The following is a 15,632-nucleotide window of genomic DNA, read 5'->3' on the forward strand; positions in this document are numbered from 1 at the left end:
AGTCAACAGAGTGATCAGAGTGATGGGGACGCGAATGTTCCCTAACTGCTGTACCTCATAGCAGAGATGGCATCCAGCAGAGACGACAGCAAAAGCAGCAGAAAGTTCCTGAGATCTGTGCAAAGAAAGGGAGCCACAGCTCGGGCTGTCCCTCTGCCAGTCTCTTGGTATTTCCCTCAAATCGGAAGAAGTGTAAACAAGTCAGTCCCCGATCCCCAACCAACGTTTGTTCGAGGGATCCTAAGAACAGCTGAAGAAGTGTCAGGGCTGAGCATTCGAGAAACCAAACAGAAAACATGCCTAACCCAGTCTCAAGCCAAAGCCAATGCCTTCCACCTAAGAGGCAGGAGTGGACTGAGGTTGCGGGAGGGTAAGGAGGAGCCAGGGCTCTGGCCTGTATCGCTAGACCACATTGCAGCGGTGGCCTGGGAGAGGCCCGCCGAACACACCTCGCAGAAGGCCAGCTCAGCTGCTGGTGCTTTTCTGCCTTGTCCAACTATGTGACCTCAGGCAAGTCACTGAGCCTCTCAGAAGCTCACTTCGCAGGGTCGAGAGGAATGCTACCTAGCAAGACACTGTGATTCTCGGTAACTTAAGTTCTAATTCCACTTAAAAACAGGCAGTCATGAAACTTACCAACCAAAGCCAAACTCAAAAGACACTGGGACTTAAAAGACATCAAGAGTGTGGGGGTGAAAAAAGCAAGTTAAGGGGCTTCTCTCTTTGGGTTCAGGTTAAAATTCTCTTCCTTGGGTGGTGAACTCCACTCCTAGGGTATGGATAGGAAGTGCCAGAAAATGCCATCCATGAGGCCAGGTCCCACAAACTGACATGTGGTACAGCTGAGGATGGAGACAGCAAAGGCAGAAAGCCACAGATGAACCAAAATACACAGCAGGGCCAGGCCCAATCAAGAAAGCCACGTACGTGTTCCTTCCCTGTGAGGGCAGACGTGCTCGCACCTCCCAGCCTCCGCCCTGGAGAAGCTACTGTCTGCTCCCCTAGGTGCTAATATTTCTTATTTGATCCTTGCCATCAAGCTTTTATTCCGATCACCACCCCCCACCATAGAGACACACATATACACATCTACAGGTATTTCCACATTTACACACCACATTCACATCTTCCACATACACACACATCCAAAAGAGCTTGTGCGCACTTCTGATGGTCAAAGCCAACAGCCCATTCTCAGCTGCCATCTGTCTTTCCTGCTGCACCACACACGTGCATACACACACACACTTTCTCTCTCTCTCTACTCTACTCTACTCTACTTTGTCCATCCCAATACTGCATCAACTACGAACAAGCCAGGTACTATTAAGTAAGGAAGGCTGGAAATTAAATGAGACATAATCTTATCCTCAAAGAATTCAAACAAGAAACAGCAGAGTGTTGTTACATGAAGTAGGCACGGACAAAGGAGGGACGGCAACTCTGCCTCAGCCCTACTGACATGCTCTCAAATCAAAGGCACTCCAGAGGCTCCTCACCACCTGCCTTCTAGATACTTCCGTCCAACTGCATGTTCCATCAACCCCTCCAACTCAGTTCACCTGCAACCACTGTCATCACTGCCTCACTCCCTGTAGTCCCCATCAACAATCCAAACAAACGCAATCCTGCCCTGATGTCATGTCTGTGTCACTGGAACCAACAGGCCTGCCTCAACCACTGTCCACCTGCACATCTGAGAGGCTGGCAGGTCACCAGGGCTAGCCCTGCACGTCAGTTCCTGGGAAGAAAGCAGAATGTCAATCATATTCTCTCAAATGCCTATCAAAAGCCCAGCTGAGATCAATAAGTTTTTTGGGAGAATAGATCTGTATCAACTGGCTCAGTGTTTGGTGAGGTATTGTAAATGCTATCCTAAATCAAACGGTATCCCTAAAAGGACCCACATGGAACAGCCTCCTCTAAATGTCCCTCCAGTCTGTACTTCTGACTCTTTCCAGCAATCTTAAGCACAAGAAGCAGTTGTGGGAACCCAGGCCTGGCATCTGTTGGCAGACCATGGTTGGTGGCAGGGCGCTTTACAGCCGTCACTATGCCCGATACGCAGCTCCCTGTAGCAAGGCGTTTCCTTCAAGGACACATGTCGCCCCTCCCTAAACTCAGACAGAGCTGCCCAACTTAAGGTATCTGTTATAGCAACTGTCCTGAAATTTTCGGTTGCTGTATTTGCATTTTAAAATCAATTTTGCTGTATTTGCTCTCCCCTAATTCTCAATCCCTATTACGGCATCTACTTTTTGAGTCCTCAAAGAACTTTCTTGAAAATGGTAGCATATAAATACATAAAATGGAATCCACTTAAAAGGACATTCTAGTAACCCTATAAAACGTGCTTCTAAAAGTAATGACCCCAGAGACTTGGAAAAGCTGGCTGCAGCTTCCCGAGGCCAATGAGGCTAGCACACTCAGATGCCGGGTTCTTGGGTGGCCCCAGCTCATGGTGAGGCTGCTCTGGGAGCAGCTGTTTAGAACACCTACTTAGCCAAGTGTCCGTCCTCACACGGAAGCAAACTAGGACAGCATGTGCTACCACGTGACCATCAGTAGGCTCCAAAAATCCACTTGTCAGTCATGAATGCAAAAACAGTGGGCACAGGTGTCAGAAAGAACCAGGAACACACCAAGTACCAAAGGCCACGACCTTCATTCTTGACTTACTAGCCTGGAGCTTCATCAGAGAGCATGGTATTTTGGGGACAAGAAGAAGCAGTGGGAAGGGAGAGACACTGGGAGGTGTGGGGAAGGAATGAAGGAACAAGAATTGTTCAGAATCGCCAGGAAAAGCCAAGAGAAACAGGCCCCACCCTAATATAGAGGGCACAGCTACATCTTCCAGAGCATGTGAACTCCACAGCCCACGCCCAGCAGAGTCAACAGTGCAGACCCCTGCCTCCATCTTGCTAGTGGGGAGGTGGGGGGTCAAGGGAGAGGAGGGGGCCCTACCCACTCACCCTCCCATCCAACTCCACCACCCAAGCAGAAAGCCAACATTCTGTAGGGTGGTTTAAAAAATAGCTGACTTCCATACATGATTGGTGGAAGCACAAAATGTTATAACCACTTTGTAAGACTAAACATACACCTACTCCATGACCCAGCAATTCCATTTCTAGGAACTTACCCAAGAGAAATGAAATCATATGTCCACAAAAAGACATGCATGAGAATGGTTCATAGCCACTTGCTCAGAATAGTGAAAAGCTGGAAACAGCCCAAGTGTCCATCAATGGGTGAGCGGGTAAAGAAACTCCGGTCAAGTCACTCAATGGAACACTACTCAGAAGTAAAAAGGAACGAGGGGAGAATCTGGCCCAGAATGTCTTAAAAATCTCAAATACATCATGTGTGTGGCATGAAAAAAGCTTCACGCAAAAAGGTACATGTGTCATAATATACATACATACTGCATGTATACATATATACACTGTGTATAACGTACATATATGTATTACATAGTAGTACATGAAATTCTAGAACAAGCAGAACTACTTCTGTTGAAGGAAAAGAAACCCAAACAGTGGTGGCCTGAGATGATCAGGGAGGTGAGGGTGGGGAAAGCCTGGGAGGGCCCAGGGGGACTTTCTGGAGTGACTGTATGCTCTTGGGAGGGCTTTGGGGGTACGCAGGTATGTGCATGTGTTAGAACTAACCAAATGGCACACTTAAGGTCATGCATTTCATTTGACCTCATTCCCTTTCCCAGCCCCTTCCCCACCAATCCCCACTTCCCTCCCAACACTTCCCCTAAGTTTTACCTCAAAGAAAAACTAAACAGAAAGAACCACAAACAAGTTGACCTCAGGTCATGAGATCCGTGCTCCAGGTGAAGATCTGAAATTCAGCCAAGAAATGTGGCCCAACAGAAGATGACTGGGGCTGGGGGCACAGTGTGTCCTGCCGAACCCAGGGGTGGTGTGCACATTCATCGTAGGTGGTCAGGCCCACCTGTCCAGTTTTCCCAACAAGGGGCTGAAAACAATACCAAGACGACCTTCCAAAGGAGACTCCAAAACCTCAGCTGGGAACCTTCTACTCAGAGCGATTCACAGGACGCCTGTCTCTGCAAGGAGGAGCGCAGAAACACCTGTGAGGACCAAGGCCCTGGAGGCACAGGGAGATTAACTACTCCAAGTCCAAGTCTGCAAACAGCACACGACAGAGCAGCAACCTCTGCCTATGAGTTCAAGGAGGCCCAGGACATGGTCAGGGTTGTTTGTGCTGATGCAGGCTGATGAAACAGGAGGACCCTGCACTGAAAAGGACCAGCCCCCACAGGAAAACCCCAGGACAATGACATGTGCCACATGCTGGTTGTGCGGGGCTTGGAAGCAGGGCAAAGAACCCCCAAGTATAGCCCACAGGATTTCTTTTTTTTCTTTTGAGGCAGAGTTTCGCTCTTGTTGCCCAGGCTGGAGTATAATGGCACGATCTCAGCTCACTGCAACCTCCACCTCCCAGGTTCAAGCGATTCTCCTGTCTCAGCCTCCCGAGTAGCTGGGATTACAGGTGCACACCACCACGCCTGACTAATTTTTGTATTTTTAGTAGAGACAGGGTTTCATCATATCAGGTCAGGCTGGTCTTGAACTCCTGACCTCAGGTGATTCACCCACCTCTGCCACCCAAAGTGCTGGGATTACAGGTGTGAGCCACCATGCCTGGCCAGTCCACAGGATTTCTAGCCTTCCCTCGCTGAGTCTCTTCGGAGGCAAGGCAGCCCTTGGCCACAGTTCCCCAAGAGCAAAATGATTACCACAGGTCCACTTGGAACACGCTGCTAAATGCCACACGACTTGAACGCAGCTGCTGTTAAATGCTGTGTCCTATAAAAGTGGGACTTCTCAATCTGAAGTTGCGTTCCCAGCTCAAGTCACACGTGGGCTGCACTTACAAGCCTCTCAAGAGGCCCAAGAGGCTTTTAAAGTATTAAGTATAGAAAATACATGCAACTTCCCAGTTAAAATATAGTGCGTGGACACTCGAAAAGGTCAATGCAGCCTCCACTCCATTTTCATTACTGATGCTTCACCCAGATGGTGGGGAAGGCACAATAAAAGCATATTTAGAGACCAACTATACTGTCAGACAAGAGCAGCAGAACTCTAACTCCCAGGTTGTCTTGATCTGTACAGGTTCTAGAAACTGCCAAGCATCGCCCCCTCATTTTAGAGGGAGGCACACAGCAACCCAAAGAGGGGAAAGAGCTTCCTGTCCAAGCTGGAGGAAATTCCTGGGTATCGCCTATGACCCACTGTATCTTAAATACAATGTGTGTTAGCTCGGGTCTTCCAAAAACCGAAGCCAAGACACGATCAGCTCTGGAAGAGACTTCTTGGGGAGGCAGACAGGCGGGGAGGCAGAGGGATACGCAAGTCTGACAGCAGATGCAGATGAGATGGCATGGAAGGCAGGAAGCTGGGGAGGAGGAGCCTTCATCTGCTGTCCCGTCCCAGCCCGCAGAGCGCAGGCTGTCTGGGAACGCCGTGCTGGATTTCCACCATGGGATTCAGAACATAGCAGCTGGAGCCTACTGATGGTCACTCACATTCCCAGAAGCAGAAGATCAGGAGCATCTTCATGGCTGCCACACCATGCCAGGTCATTGCTGCAATTTTACAGCCCGACTTGCTTCTAAACTTCTCCAGCGTTTGAAAATCAGGCTTTAAGGGCACCTAGCGGAACCCAAAGTGTTTAGGTGGATGTCATTTGGGTAGGTGTGAGGCCCCCAAACAAGGGCAGAAGGGAGGGGCAGAATCTATAGGACTCAGTGAATAAATGGGCAAGAATGAGTGAAGTCAAGCCATGAGGTTCATTTAGGCCTGGTGAATGGGAGACAGCGCTGCCTTCTGTCTAACGCAAGTGGAGTGTGGGACAGGGAGAGGGGCAGCAGCAGGTTGGGACTATCCAAGTCACTGTACTACTTATGTTCACATTGTCTGCTTTAACCAACAAGCCTAAAATTGTGTATCAGCCCAACACAATAGAATTTGATTTCTAAATCACAAGAACATCAGGCTCACGCTCCTAATGGACAACTCTGCTCCACAGAGTGATTCAGGCGCCCAGAATCCTCCCCCAGCACCATTCTCTGCTGGATTTTCCACATCCAGCTGACAGACAACAGAAGAAAAACTGGGCAAGGCACACTTGTTTCTTAATTATTGCTGCCGGGAAGTGATACACATTGCCACCCACATTCCATGTGGGAACTATCATGGGGCCTCCGACAGATGCTTGGGGTGGTAGCTGGGCAGCCACTCCAGCAGCAAGTCCCTATGAGTAGATGGGAAGCAGGGCCCTTTGGTGGACCTGGTGGTCTCCGCCGTACTCACCTTCTGTCTCAGTCCTAGGTCAGGCTTGTTTTGGAAGCATTATAGCTCTCTGGGTCTCTGAACACAAGAACCCTGGTGATCTGACCACTGAATCAAATCAGAAAAGAGACGCCAACAACTCTAGAAGTGCAACTAGTAAATCCTCTGGTAACAAGTGGAATTTCGCTGACCAATTCAGACGTCTAGCAACTGCCTTTTTGTTGGAAAATGCCAAACTCTAAAACTTTTGCAAAAACAGGTTCACGTTCTTCAAGTCTAAGACATCATCAAACCTTAGACCAGCATCATTTTATAAACCACTAAGGGAGAAAAAAAAAATGCCATCAAATAAACTATGGCTTGTAATCAATTTTACGACACAACTTGAGTCCAGAGATGTTCAAGTGCTGAAAAACCAATAGATAGCCGGGCGAGGTGGCGGCGCCTGTAGTCCCAGCTACTCGGGAGGCTGAGGCAGGAGAATGGCGTAAACCCGGGAGGCGGAGCTTGCAGTGAGCTGAGATCCGGCCACTGCACTCCAGCCTGGGCGACAGAGCGAAACTCCGTCTCAAAAAAAAAAAAAAAAAAAAAAAAAGAAAAACCAATAGAATGTCTTCAATGAAGTCTTCCAATAGCCCTGTCAGAAACACGGGAATGGCCATTTCACAGATGAAGGTCTGGGGTCCCCAGAGTTGGGGGACTTGGCAGCAGTCAAACAGCTGGCAAGGGGTGGAGCTGGAAGAGGGGGATTTCAGACTCAGCACCTGGTACAGTCCTAATCCTTGCAGCTGTCTCCCAGCACACCCCCAAACTCTCAAAGCCCAAGCCAAGCACCAGTATTCGCACATTCATATTGACTCTGAATCAAATGGCAAATCAAGCACCTTGGGTATATAATACTTATAAACTTATCTGAATTAAAAAAAACTCCACTAAAATATGGGTTTTCATCTGCACAGCACTTTACCAACAAATTCCACGATATTCAAGTGAGAACAGATGATGTACTGAAATACCAACAACAAGAATCCGATCTGGTAAACAGTGGAGTGCTATTTTCACATCATCCTAATGAATTGAGTTTCAATAAACACAAATCAAGCGAACACTCTGAAAATTTTAACAGTATGGCAAAACGATGCTTAGAATGACAGCCCCAGAAGACGAAGTCTGTTTTGACAAGTGCCACCGCAAGGAGAGAAGAATCAAAATGGATGACTGGGTTTAAAGGGGCTGCCTGTGGCCCACATACCTGAACTTGGCCCTGCACCTGCTTGCTAACCTTGACTATGGGGGAAGCAGCCAGGAGAAAGTTCTAGATCCCCTCAATCCTGCTCAAGCTGCCAGGCACATTCTAAGAGCAGGTGTCTGGTGCATGGAAATCCACATACAGCAGGTTGGTGAGCACCCACAGAGGACCACACAGATTCAAACTCTTGCGCATAGCCTCCATCTCAGTATGACCTTCAGCATCAAGCACCAATTGCTGGGAAGTATCTTGAGATGGGAGAGGACAGGTCAAGGCAGACCCAGCCTCCTCCTCAGACCTGCTCACCTGCCTACCCATCCCCCAAGATGTGTCTCAATTCCATCGTGTGCCCTGAAAGTAGTGCTCAAGTTAAAATCTCAGCAGAGAGTTTCACAAAGTAGCAGTAAAGCCAAGCGTGCAACGATCAGGCCAGAAACTCAAAACCAGGGGACAGGCAAACAGGCTCTGCAGCCTGGTGGGTGTCCTCTGCAGCCAGGAGGAGCGCAGGCAGGGCGGCCTCTTCGGAGGGTGTCTGAGCAGTCCTTCAATCTGGATCCTTTGTTTTCTCAATCTGAAAACAGAGGCTTGTTGTTTGGAGGGTGTAATTAGAACACATTTGAACACAACTGTAAACTCGAAATCGCTTTAAAGAGGCTAGTCTGGTCTTTTGAAATGACTGTTTTTGCCTTGGAAATAATAAGCCAACATGAACAAATCTAATCCAAGTTGTATTTACAAAGACTCTCAAAGCCTAATAACTTCCCTAAAGCAGAAGTGCGTATACCATCTCTCCTCCGCACTGTGGGCGCTTCAGGGACGGGGAAGCACCTCATTCCCGTTCAGCCGAGCATGTGGAACACTGCAGCTGACTTCTGAATGGCAGGCACTTCCTCACCATGGCTCCAAGGCTGGAGCAGCTTCTTTTTGCATGGGTGATAAAACGTGGTTCCAAAAAGGAAATGCACAGAAAGGCACGTAAAACTTAGCAGGCAGGATATTAGGCAAGAAACAAACTACAGATCAGATTTGAAAAGGACACGTTCAGAAGAAACAACAAATGGGAACATTCCGAAGTCCTGTTCTGGAGCACTACTCGCCGCATGCTGTTCTGAAAATGCAAATATTGAGCAGTCCCAATGACCAGATTTAAGAAACCCATCACCAACAGCCAACATGACGATTCCCAACTCAGAGGCGGAGAGACTGAGGCTTAAAGGGTCTCATGCCAGAGTACACAGCAATAAGAGTAGATTCAAATCTAAGCCAACTCAAGTGCACCCAGCGGAAGCCCCCCGTGCCCTGCTCAGCAGAGACGACAGGGCAGGAGGAAGGGGGGAGAAAGGGAGGTCCACGCCTCTGTAGGGACCGCCAGGTGGGGAATTCCCGTCCCTCTGCTTCCTGGACCCCTGCTTCCATCAGGGGAGTTCACAGCAAATTCTTGTACTGATTCCCAGGTAGGGACCATAATCCTACCGCTCCCAGCAACTGCTGGTGACTCCTCTGAGCAAAGAGCACTCTGCCAGGCAGGACCAACGGAAGCCCACAAAGGCTGGAGAACCAGGCTGGCAAGTCCCTCCTTTTCTGCTACCCCACCACGGCAACCCCAGACACGCGGCGCGGGAGAACGAAGAGAACCTGACCAATGAAGGAAATTGAAGCGCCCAGCACCCTGGGCCACCTCTGCGGGTCCTCAGTGAAAGGAGCCAACAGGACAGATGCGTGTGGCCAGGCCTCCTCCCATCTTCCCCCAGCCTTTCCCCTTGTTCCCTCCCAACCTGGAGAGGGAGTCAGGCACAGCCCTCCCTGCTCCACCTACCCTGCTGCTTAGCTCCTCATGCCCCCCGCCCCCGGTATACTGAACCCTCAATAATACTAAAACCCACGTTAATACTAGAACCCACGTTCATCCCAACAGCCAACCCCCGGGGACCTTAGCCGACGTTCAGAACCTCAAACCTTCCCATCATAGGCAGCGGCGAGGCTACATTGTGCATGGATGCCTTGGTGCGCCCCCACACTCACTGCACCCAGCTAGAGGGAGCCCCTTCTTGATCCAGGTATCACCATTACGTTTACTTCCTCCTGCACCCCGGGAGGAAACCAAGGCCCCAGTCTCTCCCCGACTCTGCCTTCTACAAAAGCCAAGCACCAGGAAGGAAGTCAATTCCTAGGAAAGCCTCCAGGTGGCCTTTGTTCCTTGTAGCACCCGCTCCAGGTCCTGCTCTCCCTACTGTCCACAAGACAGCCTCCCACCTTTGTAGGCCAAGGATTCCCATCTGAGGGCTCTGAAAAAAATGTAAGGTCCCAGAATCCCTTGAGACACTGGAAAGCCGGATTCTTTTTCTACAGAAATGCATCTATGACCCTCCCCATCCCATCCCCCATCGCCTCATGGGGTTTCTGGGCTGATGCCCCACCCAGGCAGGAAGCCTTGAGAGGTCCATGGTCTGAGTCAAGCCCTCCAGCTTTGTCTCCTAGGCAACAGCTGCTTTCTCCTTCCAGCTACACATGGACCAAGGCAGGAAGATCCCAGCAGCTAGCCCTCCTCTTCATCCCCACGCGCACAGGCACCTCGCCTTACGGGGTTCATTCCACTGCATTCTTTTGAGGAAGTGAAACAGGCCTGAAAGATGACCCTCACCTGCTGATGGGAAGCCAGGCCACGCTGGGCTCACACTTCTCGCTGTGTGGTCCTGGGTGCCCCGGTGCTGCTCTCCTGCCTGGCCCCACAGCAGGGGCGTACCCGTCAGTCAGATGTGCATTTAAGGAGTTGGCCTCCCAGGGCAGCCTCCTGCCCTCTGCCGCTGCTCCCAGTCTGTGGGACAGGGAAGTTAGGACTTACCTGATTATCTAGCCCATCCCTTCCGGCCCACGAGCAGAACAGGACAAATGGCCTCAGCTGAGGGGTGCTGGCTGGGCAGTGGTTGTTCATTAGAGTCACCTGGGAACTTTTTAGTATCAAGGCAGATGCCACTGTGGCCCACACACTCAGAACCTGAGGGGAGGATTAAGCTGGGATCTGTTGTCAAAGCTCTCCAGGTGATTCTCAGATCCAGATAAGGATGAGAATGAAGGGGCTGGCGGGACCCAGGCAGGGGGTGGCCTCCTAAGGGAGGGTAAGCTGGAGGGAGGGAGGCCCAGGCTGGCCCCTCACCCTCACAGCTCACAGCCTACCTCCTGTGAAAGGCCAGCCCTGATCTCAGGGTGCATGGGTGGGGCTCCCCAGGCCCCAGACCCATCCCCCTGTCAGGCTCACCCAGCTGAATCGCCTGTCCACTGTTCTCTGGTTGGCTGGTCAGCTCCTCGCAGGCAAGAGCAGGTCAGGCTTGTTCAGGCCACCACCCCAGAAAAGCGTCGGCCACACTGTTCCCCCATCCCCACCCCGGTGCCCACCTCATTAGCCCTGAGTTGAACAAAGGCTCTCCTCTTTCGTGTGCTTACTGGAGTGGGATGAGGCACTGTGGAGGAAGTGGGAAAGAAAGAAAATGAGCCCCATGGAACCCATTCTTGCAGGAATTATGCCCTCAGCACCTTCCAAGCCTCCCTACTTAGGTCTCTTTTGCTCCTAAAACAAACCCTTGCAAAAAATGTAACTCACTCAATCTCCAACATGCACCTACTACATACCAGGGGCTGACGAACTTGAACAGTCATCAGTTGACAGCTACAAGACACCGTCCAAACGCCGCCTATTAGTCCCCCCAAAATAGCTTCACTAGCACAGGGACATCTAGGGGCAGAGACGTAAAACATTCTCCCAAAATGGTAACAGGATGTTTCCCTGATGGCGTTGCCCAGGGCCTTGAAAGAGCCAGGAGTGATTTCAAATGGGGTCCCGGCTGGTGTCAGGAGCGGGAGCTGCCTTTAGCGGGACACAGGTCACCAAACCTGACCCACCCAAATCTTCAGCGCTGACATCACCGCCGAAAACGAGAGGTGTGTTTACAACAAGGTCTCATAATCCTGCTTATTCTTTACCTAAAAATCTAAATTTCCCATGCGGGTCTTTACACATCTGTATCACCAAAATCACAATTTGCCAAGATACTGAAAGCACCAACAATTTCTGAGTTTAAGGAGAAGAGACAAAGAAATCAAGACGACAGGAAGAAGGAAGATGTCACCAGTTGGCTAGGACGTGGGCCTCAGGAGACAGGGTCCTTTCTGGGGGCAGCGGCTGTGGTCAAACCCAGAGCAGAGTCTCGGAAACCCCTCAGCCTTACTTCCCAAGGGGCCTGGGAGTCCCTGGTGACTCTGGTGGACTAGTCCTGAATAATTACAGCTCCTCTGTCCTCACCATCTTGTCAACCCCGCCAAGGCTGCAACCAGTCCCCTCCAAGGATGGTGACCTGCACATACAACATCAAGGCACCGACTTTATCTTTTAAATGCACAATGTGCTTTAGCCAAACACAAAACAAAAAGCCTCTCCAAGATGCTTTCCTGAAACACACTAGGCTGAAAAAATGGAGGCCCATTTCCTCTTATTTTTAATTTTACATTGGCTGTGTTTATAATAAAATAGAATAACTTATTTATTTGCTTACCTTACTTGGAAAGACAATAAATCGGAAAGGCTTCATAAATCTCACAGGGAATTCCTTTCAACAAGGACTGTCAGCAAAAATCCGTAAATAACCTTCTGCCAGCCTCTAGCAATCACCTCCACCACGTTCTTTTTCCTTCCTGCTTTTGTACTAATCTTCTAGCAAACAAATCAAATCACACACCAAAACGTTTTTATTCTTATCGAGGTAAGGCTCACAAAACATCCGGAGTCCACTGGGGCTACTGACTCACGTGGCCTCTGAGAACCCTCAGATGCGGAGAAGACCCCAGGGGACCACATGAGGGGCACCTCTGTACCCTCAGAGCCAGCCACGCTCCTCTCACTAGTTTACAAAAATAAAGGTGGTGACTAGCTTCAAAAGTAGAGCCAGAGATGCTCTTATAACAACTGCAGCATTAACTCCATCTAGGGCAAATCATCCGCAAAGCCCTGGGCACACACATGAGGAAACAAAGTCCAGGGCAGGTTGCTGATAGGTCCTGGTGTCTCCTCCCACTCGGACTCGGCTGGTGTCCACAACACAGTCTCCGCTCACCCGGCTCCCTTATAATCTCAGTGTCGCTGGAGCTTCTGGTCAAGTGCACTCATCCTGGAGCCAACTGAACCAACGGAGCCAACGGAGTCACGCTGGGTGATCCGAGACCATCCCAAGCAACACGGACCTCATGCAGCAGGTCCTGTCCCCACCACGCTGACACCTGAAACGCAACTGTTTGAAACTGGTTCAAATGGCTGTGTTTGACTTGAAACACATCCGCGTTTGATGGGGCTGGTGAAAATGACCTTCGGCAGTTCAGAAACAGCGGAAGATGGACAGTTTCACACAGAGGTTTCAAGGACTGTGCTAAAAATAAGATTAAGAGGCAGAAGGAGGCTCGTGGATAATCAAACGTGCAAGATTGGAAAGAGCCGCTGTAATCAATTTACTTATCAGGAAAGGGTAATTACCATAACCAAAGGGAAAATTTCTCCAAGCCAAATGGTTAAAAAAAAAAAAAAAAATCAGACCAGCAAACCACTACCCAAATAAATGTAAAATGAAAATGTACGTTTCCAGCCAGGATGTCAACTGCCTTTCAGGCTCCAGAACTACAGAGTTTCACCCTGCGACCTTGATTCTGGGGTGCAAAATGACGAACCTAAGAACTCCAAACATAGCTGTGCCCGTCCGTCTCTTCACTCAGCTAACTGTGCAAAGGAACTGGCTTCTGATGAGTCCCTGTGGTTTCCATATAGCAGCTGTCCAAGAGCTGTGTGTTCCTGGGAAAGTCACTGAGCTTCTCTGAGTCTACTTTGTCTCTAGCCTGTGAGCGGCGCATTAGCCATTACTATTATGCATCCACCAAATACATCTGCATCTTCCCTGCTTGGCACATTCCTGGCACTCAATAGACAGCAGCTACTACTGGCCAGGCGTGGTGGCTCATGCCTGTAATCCCAGCACTTTGGGAAGCTGAGGTCGCGAGATCACCTTAGGCCAGGAGTTCCAGACTAGCCTCGCCAACATAGTGAAGCCGCCTCTACTAAAAATACAAACTTTAACCGGGTGTGGTGGCGCACACCTGTAATCCCAGCTACATGGGAGACTGAGGCATGAATTGCTTCAACCCGGGCGGCAGAGGTTCCAGTGAGCCAAGACTGCGCCACTGTACTCCAGCCTGGGTGACAGTCAAAAAAAAAGAAAAAAAACCGATGGTAGCTACCATTATAATTATTCCACCAAATTAACGTATTTCTAGTATTCTTGAATGAGGGCAGAGGATTTTCTTAAGTGGTCCCCTTTCAAAGTGATTTAATACTGCACACACCCAAAAGACTGTCTGCCTTGTCTTTTTCTGACTGTTCAAGTTTATTAGCCCCTGTTTTTTGTTTTTTGTTTTTGTTTTTGACTGTGGGAGCTTCCAGTCTAGGCCAGCTGGGCCTGGGCACGTAATAGCAAGCTACTCACCTGAACACGCACCTCTGGAGGGGCTCTCAACTCACTTCCCTCCAAGAAGTCAGCTGGAATGTTTGGATCCACCCAAGGGAAGCAACTTCCCCACCCAAAGTGTGGAGATAGATGTGGAGCCCCAGACGGGTCCTGGGAAAGCATCCTGTATCCAGGACACCTGTGAAAAGGTCCCCAGATCACCTTTCCAGACAGTAAAGAACTTTGTTCTCATCACCGTCCGAAAGCAGACCGGTGGCCACACACGTGCGACTTCCACTCAGCATCTAGCACACCCCTTCCCCAACCCTTGCTGAACTGTCCCTGAGCCCTTAAGGACACGCTGCAGTGTCCACCCACCTTTCAGCTACTAACCCATGCACCCGAGTGTCCTCACGCTACACCGGGAAGCCCCGCTGAAATCTGGTAAGCTATGTCCTGGAGGGTATGTTTCCATCATACTCACTGCATGGCAGTTTATTCACAGACGACCACCCAGAAGAAGCCAAGAATGCTTAGACATTAATTTCAGGCCAGGAATCAAGGTCACATTTGGTCTGAGCTCAAAGACATCAAAGGGTTTTCTCATACTGCAAATGCATGCACACAAGATGCTCCGAGATCACGGGAACGTCAGTCAGGGCTGGCCAATCACGATCACTGCGGCTTCCACCTGCCCTCAGCCTGACTGATGTGATGAGGGAAGGGGACAAAGAATGAGCTCCGAAAGGACATTTCAGGCAACGACCAGAAAATCAGCAAATGCAGTGATCCCCACTTAACAATTTCACAAATTCCAAGACTCATTCCAAGTTTCTCCCAATTGAAAGAAAATAATATTAAGGGTTGGGTGCAGTGGCTTACGCCTGTAATCCCAGCACTTTGGGAGGCCAAGGTGGGTGGATCACCTGAGGTCAGGAGTTCGAGACTAGCCTGGCCAACATGGCAAAAGCCCATTTCTACAAAAAACCATAAAAATTAGCTGGGCATGGCGGTGGGCACCTGTAATCCCAGCTACTCAGGAGGCTGAGGCAGGAAAATCGCTTGAACCCAGAAGGTGGAGGTTGCAGTGAGTCAAGATCACACCACTGCACTTCAGCCTGGGTAACAGAGTGAGACCCTGTCTCAAAAAAAGAAAAAAAAAAAAAAAGAATATTAAAAATCATGAAGTGGCTGGGCGCAGTGGCTCACGCCTGCATACCCAGCACTTTGGAGGCTGAGACAGGTGGATCACTTGAGGTCAGGAGTTCGAGACCAGCCTGGCCTACATGGTGAAACCCCATCTCTACTAAAAATACAAAAATTAGCCAGGCCTGACAGAGTGCCTGTAATCCCAGCTATTCTGAGACAGGAGAATCGCTTGAACCTGGGAGGCAGAGGAGAGGTTGCAGTGAGCCGAGATCACACCACTGCACTCCAGCCTGGGCAACAGGTGAGACTGTCTCAAAATAAATAAATAAATAAACAAATAAATAAATAACATAAAAATAAAAACAAAAACCATGAGGCAATGAGTCAGTGGCAGCTCATATCCCAGAGTGCAATAGGGACTTC

The 15,632-nt window shown here is 49.8% G+C and overlaps 1 protein-coding gene across 7 annotated transcripts in view; it reads right to left on the reverse strand.

Annotated features, from left to right (window-relative positions):
- The window catches only part of CTBP2 (C-terminal binding protein 2), a 239,158-nt gene that overhangs the window by 204,444 nt on the left and 19,082 nt on the right, over nucleotides 1-15,632 (reverse strand). The window contains exons 1-2 of one of the 7 annotated variants that reach the window (XM_030940087.1): nucleotides 10,838-10,917; nucleotides 10,223-10,396 (exon numbers count right to left, since the gene is read on the reverse strand). The exons of 5 other annotated variants lie outside the window; for them this stretch is intronic. The gene's annotated coding sequence lies outside the window, so the exon portion shown is untranslated. Of the gene's footprint in view, nucleotides 1-10,222; nucleotides 10,397-10,837; nucleotides 10,918-12,128; nucleotides 12,399-15,632 lie in introns of those variants that run through there. One more of the 7 variants, XM_030940089.1, reaches the window with a different exon arrangement.

Source organism: Rhinopithecus roxellana, chromosome 11 (assembly GCF_007565055.1).
Source record: "Rhinopithecus roxellana isolate Shanxi Qingling chromosome 11, ASM756505v1, whole genome shotgun sequence".
Taxonomy (NCBI): Eukaryota; Metazoa; Chordata; class Mammalia; order Primates; family Cercopithecidae; genus Rhinopithecus; species Rhinopithecus roxellana.